Genomic DNA, 10,913 nt, shown 5'->3' on the forward strand with positions numbered 1-10,913 from the left:
TGCAGGGAGCTGCCAGGAACTCTGTCCACGCTAGCACTCCCTTCATTGCTACTAATAGTAGAGGTACATCAGCAGTACTCAGGGTGGGAAGATTTAAGAAAAGTAGCCTAGTGTAGACTTGGCCATCCAAAGTGTAGATTGGGGGGGGGGGAGGAACGGCAGAACACACAAAAACTAGGATGTATGTGTGGGAAAGAACAGAGAGAGGAGAAATATTTAGTCAGTTAAGGAGTGAGGGATAGGCTGGTACTTAAAAGGAACTAAAAATTAAAAGCCTTCTCCCCTAATATTTCAGGATCCAGCACTGTAATGTTGGGAAATAGATAGATGGGCATGGGTGAGAGTGAGAGAGAGAATGTTACCCCAATGAAAAATAAAATAGTAGGCAATGTGGATGAAGAAACAACGATATCTGGCATAGCTATGGAATCAAATTTGAAGGGAACAGTTTCTTTTGTTAAAATGATTTACTGAACAGAGATAGGAAATGGCAACTCATTACGAGAGGAGCACTATTTCAGACACTATACATGAAGTTTTAAACAAAAAAAGGGGTAAATAGCAAGATGGCAAAGTTTGCAGATGATACAAAATTACTCAAGATAGTTAAGTCCAAAGGGACCTCACAAAATTGGGAGACTGAACAACAAAATGGCAGATGGAATTCAATGCTGATAAATGCAAAATAATGCACAATGGAAAATGTAATCCCAACTATACATGTAAAATGATGGGTTCTAAAGTAGCTGTTACCACTCAAGGAAGAGACTTTGGAGTCATTGTGGATAATTCTCTGAAAACCTCCGTTCATTGTGTAGCAACAGTCAAAAAGATAACAAAACGTTAAGAACTATTAGGAAAGGGATAGTTCATAATACACTATATAAATCCAGGGTACACCCACACCTTGAATAGTGTGTGCAGTTCTGGTTGCCCCATCTCAAAAAAAGATACATTAGAATTGGAAAAGGTACAGAAAAGGGCAACAAAAGTTAGAGGTATGGAACAGCTTCCATCTGAGGAGAGATTTAAAAGACTGGGATTGTTCAGTATGGAAAAGAGATGACTGGGGGGGGACATGATAGAGGTCTGTAAAATCATGAATAAGGCTAAGAATCATTCACAGAGGTCACAGCTTCCGTGACTTTCCGCAACCTCCGTGAATTTTGCAGCGCTGGTGCAGCTGACCCCAAGACCACCCCAACAGCTGGGCAAGCCCAGGGGACAGCCACACCGACCATTACTCAGGCAGCCCCTGGAGCAGCAGTCTGGGACCCGTGGTGGTGGCGGCAGGGCCCTGGCCACTCCCCACCCGGAGCAGCAGTGGGGCCATGTGCTGCCCCCCCGCCCAGACCAGCAGCAGCAGCAGGGGGGCTCTGGCCACCCCCCACCCAGAGCGGCAGTGGGGCTACGGGCCACTCCCTCGCCCAGCAGTGACAGGGGGCCCCAGGCTGCCCCCACCCTCTCCAACAGCAGGGGGACCCAAGCTGCTCCCCTCCCCCCGCAACAACAGGAGGCCCTGGGCCACCCCCAGCTGCAGCGGTGCCCCAGGCTGCCCCCACCCCAGCAAAAGCATCACCCCGTGCTGCCCCCACCTCAGCAAAAGCATCACCCCGTGCTGCCCCCACCCCAGCGGCAGTCTTCAGGAGCGCCCTCCTCCTAGCATGTAAGATTTAGTCACAGGTATTTTTAGTAAAAATCACGGACAGGTCACCGAGCCCTGACTTTTTGTTTATTGCCCATGACCTGTCCCTGACTTTTACTAAAAATACCTCTGACTAAAATGTAGCCTTAATCATGAATGGGGTGGAAAAAGTGAATAGGGAAGTGGTATTTACCCTTTCATGTAACATAAGACCCAGGGGTCACCTGATGAAGTTAATAGGCAGTAGGTTCAAAACAAAAGGAAGTACTTCTTCAGACAATGCACAACCTGTGGCACTCATTACTAGGGGATGTTGTGAAGGCCAAAACTATAACTGGGGTTCAGAAAAGAATTAGATAAGTTAATGGAGAATATGTTTATCAATGGCTATTAGCCAAGATGGTCAGGGACACAACCCCATGCTTTGGATGTCCCAGAGCCTCTTACTGTCAGATGCTCAAACTTGACAACAGGGGTGGATCACTCAATAATTGCCGTGTTCTGTTCATTCCCTCTGAAACATTTGACGTTAGCCACTGTCAGAAGGCAGGATACTGGGCTAGAAAGACCACTGGTCTGACCAGTATGGCCATTCTTGTGTTCTTATGTAAAAATAACCCTCCAACTCTACTCGTGACATAAGTAAAAATCGGAAATTAAGACAAAGTATTTCAAAGCTAACTCCCTTTTTCTGTACGGTATCTTTTAAAGTCTTATTTCCCCTTCATTTTTCCCCTACTTTGAAGTACAGTAGCTCCATGTAGTCTTATTTTTATCCCCTTATTACTTGGTTATGTGCTCTACAGAGGGCAAGGTACGCAAACTCTGTATGGTGACTCATAAAAATGAAGAGCATGCATGCAAACAAAGCCCCATAATATGCAACGAGTTAAATGCACTTGCATTTCTAAGATAGCATATGCTTCTTGTTTAGATTTAGGAAACATTTTCATGCTAAATTTTCCCCCCTTTCTTTCCATCCTTTCCTTCCAAGACCTGACTTGGTTTATGTATCACAGTTTAAGTTACCAAAATAGGATCCAGCTTGTTAAGATATGGATTTTGCAGTTGAGTTATTGTAGTTATACATACAACTTTCTCACTAAAACAAAGACATTCTGATAGACTTGGAGGGCTTAATTCGGTAAAGTTTTGCCCATGTAAGTAATCTCATTGGGATATGAGGGCACTTAGCACTTTCTAGGATCTTGCCCTTAGTATGTACCAAATATGTTTGTTATACTTCACAAAGATATCCCATAATTGTACAGTTTTAAAATATATGCTGTTAAGTAATCATTCTAGAAACAGCTGTTGGTTTGCTGATTGATGCAAAACAAGCAATAATATGTTTTTTTTCAACACAGATTCATTCTTTTAATACCCCCTCCTTTATTACAGCACTTGCAAATACCTTTAAATATTTCTAAACCTCTTTAATTTATTTCAAAATAAAACCTACTCAACTGACGTAGAACATCTGAACACCACCGATACCCTAAAAATAAACATCTTGTTTTTCTAAGGATCCCAGTGGGGCAGCAGTCATATTTCAATACCATAAAAACAATATAATGTAGTACATACTCATTCTAAAATAAAATTAAACTGGTAAGCTTGAAACTGTGGTAATCACACTTTAAGCAGCTTATTAGGTCATTATTAGCTTTATTTCTGATTTGGTTATTTTCTTTCTAATTTTTACACCAGAAGAAAAAAAATCAGACAAATATGTTCCAATTCCAAAATGTTTAAATTAGGGAAAATAGTTGGCACAGATCAGCATTAACTGTAAATTGTCAAAATGACAGAATTTAACCAGACAGTAATAAATGGTCAGCAGCAGCTTCATTAATTCCTCACTTTTCTGTGATTTTCTTCTTGAGCACACCAGTACTCCAGACCTGCTTCCCAAGTCCCCTCCATTAGGGACTGATTTTAAGAGTAGAGTAAGTTAAAGCCCATCTAAGGAGGGGAAGACTTTTGCTGCATATGGGCTTACCTACAAGCAGTTTTTGTACTGCTATGACTCTAGCTATTTAGGAACTGCTATGGTCCCTCCAATCCCCTAGTGTGGGCTCAGTAATATCAATAAAGGATACTTACACCTGATTTCTGAAAAATTACGGATATAAGCTATACCAGTGGTTCTCAACCTATGGCCCATAAGCTGCTTGCGGCCCATGTGACATCCTCAAGGCCAAATAGGTAGTATTGAACGCGGCCCGCAATAGTAAATAGGTTGAGAACCACCGAGCTATACCAATATAAGCACCTTGATACTAGTTAGTATAACCACATCTACGCTAGGGGTTTGTAGCACTTTAACTATTCTTTGCTGTGTCAGTAAGACAGCTCCCCTCCTCAACAGAACTGAGCATCTCCTCTTATACCGCTGATCCCACCCAGTCCTACGGAGCAGGCCAGAGTATAACATATCAGCAAACTGCTGTTCTTGAATGGCCAGTATCCCAAATTCCAGCCTCACAGCCACAGGAGGGGGCTCTGACACCGCCGAGCCCGAAGCACATGCACTTGGGGGAGGGGTTCTTGCAATGGGCTCTCTACACGCATACCCCAGCCCACAGCATAGGGGTGACAGGACTTTGACTCCCTACACCACCCAAACCTCAGGCGCTGGGGTGGACTCCCCGCATCCCCCTCCCCATCCACTAACAAGTTGGGGAGAGCTCCCTGCACCACTCCCCTCAACCCAGAGACAACTGCATCCACCCTCCAACCCACAGATAACTGGGGTGGGGGGGGGCTCCCTGCCCCACCACCCCACAGACAACTAGGATGGGGGTCTCCCTGCACCGCACACAGCCGCGGGCACCGGGGTTCTCCCTGAAGACCCCCCCCCCTCCCAGGCAGCAGGGGAGGGCTCCGTGCAACACACACAGCCCCAGGGCAGGGGCGCAGGGGGATTCTAGCGCCCTTGCACCCCCTCAAACCGGGGTGCTGGGCTCCCGCGTCCCCTTGCTGCCCCGCTCCGCGCAGAATTGTTATTCAGCTGCCGAGCCTCAGCCCCACTCACCTGCCAGCGTCCCAGCCTGACTCACTCACTGAACCCAGCAGCCCCGCGCTGCCGACGCGACAACATGGCTGATGGGATTGTCCGTGCCACGTCAAGGGGCAGAGAGCGCGGGGCCGGGGCCGGGCCGGGGCTGCGCCCGCCCCGCCGTGGGGTCTCCGCGGGGAGGAGAGCAGGCACCCCCGCCCATGGCTCCCCCTGCCGATCCGCCCCCGCGCTGCAGGCAGAGCGTCCCGGGGCCGCTGGGGCAGAATTGACTCCCGCGGTGTGCGAATGTGTCTGGCTGAACCTCAGGGGAGCCGCGAGGGAGTCGCCGAACCACCCTGTCCTGCCGCGGGTGCTGCCGCCTAGCACAGGGCTTCTGACATCCTGCTCCGGGGTTTTGCCACAACCGGGCATGAGGGACTCCGTGCGCCCGCGCCCCTAATCCCCAGACAACTGGGCCTGGGGGACTCCCTGCATCCACACCCCCAACCCAAAAACAACTCGGTGTGGGGGACTCCCTCCACCAAAATCCCCAACCCACAGACAGGAGGGCATGGGGGAGTCCCTGCACCCACACCCCTGACCCACAGACAACTGGGCAAGGGGGACTCCCCTCACCCATACCTCACAGACAACTGGGTGAGGGGGACCCCTTGCACCACACTCCAACCTACAGACCACTAGGGTGCAGAGACTCCCTGCCATCCTTCTGCTACACACCAAGGTTCTGATGTGGCACTGCCATTGATTTAAATGAGCTTTGGATCAGGCCCTAAGTGAGTCACAAATCCTCTGAACCCCTGCTGTATTATTCACTACACAATGTCCATTCTGTCTAGGAAGGGCCCAAATGTGCTGTCATTTGCACTTGTGTAAATTTGGGTTTACTGCAGATTTACCCAGTAATTACAAATAGAATTTGGCCAGAAATTAAGGACAGATTCTCAGGACCCTTGTCCCATTCAGTACATACTGCTGACTCATTCAGGCCCAGTCCATGAAAACACTTTAGCATAGGCCTAGCTGAGCATGTGAGTAGTCTCACATACACAAATATAAAAGGAGTACTTGTGGCACCTTAGAGACTAACAAATTTATTAGAGCATAAGCTTTCGTGAGCTACAGCTCACTTCATCGGATGCATCCGATGAAGTGAGCTGTAGCTCACGAAAGCTTATGCTCTAATAAATTTGTTAGTCTCTAGGGTGCCACAAATACTCCTTTTCTTTTTGCGAATACAGACTAACACGGCTGCTACTGTGATACCCAAATATATGCTTAAAGGCTTTGCTGATTCAGGAAGGGCTTTGTTGCACACTGCATGAGGGAGAGGTCCTGTGAGAAAAATATATATATTTAAGAAATTAAATCTCTTAATTGTATATACTATTAATATATACTATTAATGTTAGATTTTTTTTTTTTCAGGGAGGAGGAAGGTTGTCAATTGCTTGGCTGGAATCCACCTTTTACAGACTTTTATCACGTGTAATATCTGGAAGCTCTTCATAATTAGTCATTTCTAATTATTTTCCCAACTTTGTTGTATGTTTTGTGGGTTTTCTTATTGTTTTAGAATTTCTAATTCTAAATCTTTGTGCACAATGTTGGTATCACTCTCAAAATAGTTGAAAATTATTTTTGATCAACAACCACCAGAGGGAGCGTTTACCTTTCTTTACTTTTTCAACTTAGCTGACAACGATGTTCTATTGTAATATTTCTACCACAGATTTGATTATATTTATATGGTTAGATGGTATTGTGAAACCATTACATCACTCTTTATTTATTTTTATATACATACACAGATGGTGTGTGTACATATATGTATTTGTATACATTTTTGTTCTCAGTCCTGTTTTTTCTACTCTATGGTCCGTTTCAGGTAAACTCTTTGTACAGAGAAGACAGCTAGAACATTCCCAGGTTCCACAAATTCACTTTTCATGTTGCCTATCTTTTAGGATTTGTACTTAATAGGTGTTTTGGGTGCTTTTTATTCTGTAAGGTGGTATGAATATTTTCTCAGAATTGCTTTTTCTCACTGCTTTCAAAATTACTCTATTATTTGTTTAGACTGCTTGTCTGTTGTGTAAAAGCAATATTCCTTCTGTTATTTCTAAAAGTATAATAAATTATGTAAAGAAAGAATACAGAGTTTCCCCATTTAGATCAATAATTAATCCATGTTCCAAATATCAGTGCTTAGTTCCCCAAAATAATCTGCTTTATTTCTTTCAGGCACAATTATTTTTTCTTGTTACGGTTTACCAAAATAAATTTAAAACAGAATACCTAGTTGTTATTTTAAATTGGCTAGACTGTATTATTTTAGTTTTAGTAACTAAACTTTGCATAAGCATGTATGTGCTATATTTCAATAGATTATTTTATTTCATAAATCTAACTGTCACCCCTTAGTTATGAGAGAAACAAGATGGGTGAGGTAATATCTTTTATTGGACCAACTTCTTTTGGTGGAAGAGACAAGCAAACACTTCAAATCTCTTACTTATTTCAGAGTAATGATACCAGATAGCTTATATATATATTTTAATGAAACTTCTGTGTTATGCATTTGCATTTTACCCTATGAATTATTATAGTTTATTTGAAACATACAATGTTTAACCATTTAAAATATTTGTATATAGGAATGGAAGTGTATGTTAATAATCATATATAATAATAGGGTGACCAGATGTCCCGTTTTAAAGGGACAGTCACGTTTTCTGGGACTTTTTCTTATATAGGCGCCTATTATCCCTCACCCCCGTCCCGTTTTTTCACAGTTGCTATCTGGTAACCCTATAGAATAACAATGAAATGGTAGAGGGGACCAGAGGTGCTGACTTTCTGATTTCCTGGGGGATGCTCAACCCCCAACTCCACCCCAGGCCCTGCTCCCACTCCACCCCTTCCCCCAAGGCCCCATCCCTGCCCTGCTTCTTCCCACCCCCACTCCCCCCCCCACTCTACCTCTTCCGGCCCCTTCTGCCCCCTCCCCTGAGCGCACCGTACTCTCGCTCTGCTTCTTTCTGCTCCCAATCCTCCCCCTCCCGCCCCCAGGACCTCCTGCCCTCCACTGAACATCTGATCCTTGGCAGGCAGGAGGTGCTGGGGAGGAGGAGCTGATTACCTGGGCCCTGGAGCACCCACGGAGTCAGCACATATGGAGGGGACATCAGAAGTGGTCACCTAAGTATCCAAAGAGTAACGGTTATATTCAAGGAGATACCTAATAAAACAGGATATTATTACACTTTTCATTTCTTCATATGACTGTCCCTGATTATGTTTCCAAATTAATTTGTTTAAATGCGAATTTTCCAAAATACTTTAGCAAGTAACAATAGCATTTAACCCTCAATGTATCAGAGTTTTTGTTTAGGCTACAAGCTACTGTATCAGTTTTTGTTTTCTTCTAAAACAAAATTCTTACAGTAATTCAGTTTGCAAAGCAATGTTACCATGCCAGAAAGATTTTAACCAACAACTCCAAGAAAGAGGATTAAAATGTCCTGGACAAAGCAGTAACTGTAGTCTTTTCTGAGGAATCTTATTGATTGTGGGGAGCAAAACACTTATCATCTCTCTTGCACTTTTTCTCACAGAATCTGAAAATATATGTCACATGGTAATGACCATCTAATATCAGTGAATCAATTATGAGTGACTATAACATCATTACATCCATTATTTGTACTTTAACTATGGTTGTGGTGAAATTCTACACAATTACTATCTTCACTGCTATTCACCAGTCATCTTATGGTCTGAATTACCAGGCTGGCTTCATGACTTAAGGGGCTTGCAGACAAAAACAGGGTCCCACACTGCCTAAATGGAGAGATTCAGAGTTCTGCTACACACTCTCTGTTGGAGAGAGTTGTCACACTGTCAGTTGGAGAAAATACTGAACTGTGAGCTGAGGGTATGCAGACTCCCTATCCTGCAAAAAAAGGCTGGAGCCCCAAATAGTCCCTTGGCAGGTGCTGTTAAAGCAGATGGAAAAACTCCCTCAATATTATGGTGCCCAAAGAAAGGGTGTAAAGGGAAAAGAAATGAGGGTCAAGGACAGAGCCCTGGAGTACCCCTGTAGACAGCAGCAGAGAGCTAACTATGAAGAAAGAAAGAAAGAAAGAAAGAAAGAAAGAAAGAAAGAAAGAAAGAAAGAAAGAAAGAAAGAAAGAAAGAAAGAAAGAAAAGCAGGAGGGTACAATATAGTGAAAGCCCAGTGAGGATAAGAGGTATAAAATATTTTTGTTACCAATCATTGTAAGAATAAATATTTAATTTTATAAGGGCCCAGTCCCACATTTCTTGTGTCCCGAAGAGCCCTTCAGGAAGGTGCACAGATTTTGTGGTGGCGGGGACCTCAATGGGAAGCAAAAGTACCTGGATGGACACATAGATACATATATGGAATGGATAAACAGGTCAAAATACAAGCAATCACCGTAATCAGAAAATCTCTTTTCTGTTATCCCCTGGTGTTACAATATATGGTAATTCTACTTTATTTTGCTTACCTTATTGCAATATGTTACAGATTTGTGTGTTAGATTTTGAATCATCAGTTCACATCAACAGGTGGCAACTCACCTCTTCTTCAAGAAATTACTCCTTTGTAACTCCTAGGCAGTTGATAAGGAGAAAGACTATTCAGGTCTGACTGTTTTCTCTTCTTCATCCTCTGAATCATAGTTAGCTCTGCCAGATATTGCAGGAATTCCATTGTTAGGTCTTGTTTCTTGATAGTCCTAGGAAAACCATCAATTTTTCCTGTAATAGTCCATTTAAAAGTAAGTAATTAGTTCAAAGTACATTATTCAGCTTCAAAAAGCAGCATTAGAAATGTTCAGGAAAAAATTTAAACTTGCTGCATCAAAATCCCTGATTCTCTCTTTTATAATTCTTGTCTTCACGCCAGATAAAATCATAGATCCTAAAATCTGAATATTTTCAAGAAATCTATTTATATATTGACAAAGTTAAGGTTTTACTTTTACCACTGTGTCCAACTCTCCTGAAATGCCAACGTAGTTTTGATTAAGCAGGTCTTATTTCAAGTGATGTTAACACTTGTCACTTGCACTAATAGGAAGTTACATCCTGGTTTCAGAGTAAAGCTGCCTGTTACACGTAAATGGTTATGAGATACACCTTAAAAGCAAATAAAAATGAATGGAGAGGAAAGTTGAAGGTCATTGCTTGTTCAGAACTGCTCAAATATAGAAGAAACAACCAAAAGTGCCTTTCAAATAGTTTTTTTTAAAAAATACAATAAATGCAGTGTGTGCAGTAAAATTTAAAAATCCTTTCTCTGACCCTTCAGGAATAAGTACATAAAATATTTGTATCATTGCCTAGAGCAGGCACTATATTTAATTATTTTATTATTATTATTTTATTATTAATTAATATTTAGATCTTATAGTGCTTTTTATCCATAGATCTCAAATTGTTTTACAGAGAAGGGAAGTATCATTATTCTCATTTGACACAGGGGATTGAGAAAGTTTTATGTTCTCTATAATGTACATTGTTGTTTGGTTTTTAAATGTCCCTTTGCCTTCATTTAAGATGGCTTGTGTGTATGTGCCATCTTTTGGCTGAAATGTGTACTCACTTGATGGAAGTGTCAGCCTGAAATAAAAGAGCTGGTTTTAAGATTTACCAAAGATGGTTAGTTTATTTCTCTGAGACATGGGGCAAAAGACAGGCAATGGATCCCTGTATATAAAAGTCCAGTTCCTGTCAACCTCCTAAATTCACTGATCTTTCCTTCTGCTTTTACAGAAAGCAAGGGGAGTTGTCAGATGAGACAAATTTTGAAATCAAGAAATAATTTACTAATGGCAAAACCTCCATTGACTTAAATGGAGAAAGATTGAATCTTAAGCACTGGCACTGAAAGAAACACTTGCTAATGCTGAAATTTAGGTTAGAACACTAGCTTTGGTCCTTTAAAATTGTTATTAAAGAGCTAAATAGATTCAATGGCATTTTGGAGATTTAATTGCTTTATAATTTGTGGATTAACATCAGAGAACTATTTGGGCACAAGTGTGCTTGGTATATATGGTATTGCTTGGTATTTCTGCGTGTTAAGCCAAAGGTTAGCCCTTCAAGAGGTTTTCTCATAGGGATGGTGTAGAAACTTCCTCCTCTCTATCTTCAGTCCCAATCCATCATTCCACTGTGATACATCAGCCCCCAAAAGGCAATGATGAGACATAAATC

The 10,913-nt window shown here is 42.4% G+C and overlaps 1 protein-coding gene across 2 annotated transcripts in view; it reads right to left on the reverse strand.

Moving 5' to 3' along the window:
* The window catches only part of SEC23A (SEC23 homolog A, COPII coat complex component), a 49,076-nt gene extending 44,060 nt beyond the window's left edge, over nucleotides 1-5,016 (reverse strand). Inside the window, exon 1 of one of the 2 annotated variants that reach the window (XM_038405885.2) lies at nucleotides 4,683-5,016. The gene's annotated coding sequence lies outside the window, so the exon portion shown is untranslated. The remainder of the gene's footprint in view (nucleotides 1-4,682) is intronic. The other variant, XM_043516445.1, reaches the window with a different exon arrangement.
* Nucleotides 5,017-10,913: the final 5,897 nt, after the last annotated feature.

Source organism: Dermochelys coriacea, chromosome 6 (assembly GCF_009764565.3).
Source record: "Dermochelys coriacea isolate rDerCor1 chromosome 6, rDerCor1.pri.v4, whole genome shotgun sequence".
NCBI lineage: Eukaryota > Metazoa > Chordata > Testudines > Dermochelyidae > Dermochelys > Dermochelys coriacea.